Source organism: Alexandromys fortis, unplaced genomic scaffold (genome assembly GCF_014885135.2).
Source record: "Alexandromys fortis isolate MF-2015 unplaced genomic scaffold, M_Fortis_MF-2015_v1.1 scaffold_226, whole genome shotgun sequence".
Classification (NCBI taxonomy): Eukaryota; Metazoa; Chordata; class Mammalia; order Rodentia; family Cricetidae; genus Alexandromys; species Alexandromys fortis.
The window spans coordinates 7,031-9,362 of NW_026068117.1; positions in this window are offsets into that span (position 1 = coordinate 7,031).

Sequence of the window (2,332 nt, forward strand, 5' to 3'; positions counted from 1 at the left end):
AAAGCTTGGCTGGGTATAGTAGTCTGGGCTTGCATCCATGGTCTCTTAGTTTTTGCAGCACATCTATCCAGGGCCTTCTGGCTTTCATGGTCCATAGAGAAGTCAGGTGTAAGTCTGATAGGTTTACCTTTGTAAGTAACTTGGCCTTTTTCCTTTGCGGCTCTTAATATTCTTTCTTTATTCTGTATGCTTTGTGTTTTGATTATTATATGGCGAGGGGATTTTTTTTTTTTTTTGATCCAGCCTATTCGGTGTTCTGTATGCTTCTTGAACCTTCATAGGTACATCTTTCTTTAGGTTGGGAAAGTTTTCTTCTATAATTTTATTAAATATATTTTCTGGACCGTTGAGCTGCACTTCTTCTCCTTCTTCTACTCCAATTATTCTTAGGTTTGATCTTTTTATTGTGTCCCATATTTCCTGAATGTTTTGTGATGAGGATTTGTTGGTTTTTCTGTTTTCGTTGATCAATGTGTTTGTTTTCTCTATGGTATCTTCAGTGTCTGATATTCTTTCTTCTATCTCTTGTATTCTGTTGGTAGTACTTGTCTCTGTAGTTCCTGTTCGTTTACCCAGATTTTCCATCTCCAACCTTCCCTCGGTTTGTGTTTTCTTCATTACTTTCATTTCATTCTTCAGGACTTGAACTGCTTCCCTTACCTGTTTGATTGCTTTTTCTTGTTTCTCTTGGTTTTCTTGGGTATCTTTGAGCGATTTATTCATTTGCTCTACCTTTTTGTTTGTAATCTCTAATTGTTTATGGCAGTTTTTCACCTCCTGTTTAAGGTCTTCTATTATTTTCATATAATTCACTTTTGAGTCGATTTCTTCTAATTCTTCTGTAGTAGGGTGTACAATTCTTCTTATTTCGGGGTCCTTGGATTCTGTTGATGTCATGTTGCCTTTCACGCTGTTAGAGGAAGTCTTGCATTGGCGCCTTCCCATCTCCTCCTTCAAATGGAGCCAGGAGAGTCCTGGTGTCCTGGTCCAGTCTTTGCTGTGACTGAGTCTCTGGGTGTATCTCTTCAGTGTAGAAGCAGGGACCGTCCTGTCGAGCTGGAAGTCCTCAGCACCCAAACATGGACGACAGTCCAGATGGGACTTCTCAGCACCGCTCTGGGTGGGTTGTGAATGCAAGCCCAGTGTCTCTCCTGGTGCCTGGATCAGATCTCCTTGCTGCTTGGGTGGCTCGTAAACAAAGGGCCTAACTTGCTTGCTGCAGGCAGGCTATTGAGACAAAGGAACTACCACCTTCCCTGTTGCCCTCCCGATTTGGATTTGGTCTTAGAGCCCGAACAGGCTGAGCTGGGAGATGTTATGTGGTCAAAGAGGGGAGGGAGTAAGATGGAGGGGGGGGGGTTGTGGATGCAAGCTGGGTGGGATAGGAAGAGAGAGGAGGTATTGGGCAGTATAGCTCCTGCAGGATGACCAGGAATTGTATTAGGGATGAGAAAAGTCTGAGTTCCGTGTCCTGGGCTGCTGCAGTGGTGAGAAACTCACTCACCCCAATGATGTCTTTCCTGGTTCCTGGATTGGATCTCCTTGCTGCTTGGGTGACTCGTAAACAAAGGGCCTATCTTGCTTGCTGCAGGCAGGCTATTGTTACAAAGGAGCTACCACCCTCCCTGTTGCCCTCCCGATTTGGATTCGGTCCCAGCGCCCGAACCTACTGGGTCTTGAAGAAGATTGTTTCCTAATTTTCTGAGAAATTGCCACACTGACATCCAAAGTGGTTGTACCAGCTTGCATTCCCACCAGCAATGCAGAAGTGTTCTCTTTTCCCCACACCATCTCTCCTGCATAATTTGTCATCATTGCTTTTGATCTTGGCCATTCTTTAAGGTGTAAGATGAAATCTCAGAGTTGTTTTGATTTGCATTTCTCTGATGACTAAAGATGTTGAACATTTTTTTTAAAGTGTTGTTCAGTCATTTTAGATTCCTCTGTTGAGAGTTTTCTGTTTAGGTCTATACTCCACTTTTTTTTTTTATTGGATTATGTGTTCTTTTGATGATCAATTTCTTGAGTTCTCTGTATATTTTGGAGATCAGACCTCTGATTTGGTTTAGTGAAGATCTTTTTCCATTCTGTAGACTGTCATTTTGTCTTGTTGACCATGTCCTTTCCTGTACAGAACCTTTTCAGTTTCAGAAGGTCCCATTTATTAATTGTTTCTCTCAGTGTCTCTGCTGCTGGGGTTATATTTAGGAAGTGGTATCCTGTGCCAATGCGTTCAAGTGTACTTCCCAGATTCTCTTCTATAAGGTTCAGTGTGGCTGACTTTTTGTTGAGGTTTTGATCCATTTGGACTTGAGGTTTGTGCCTGGTGATA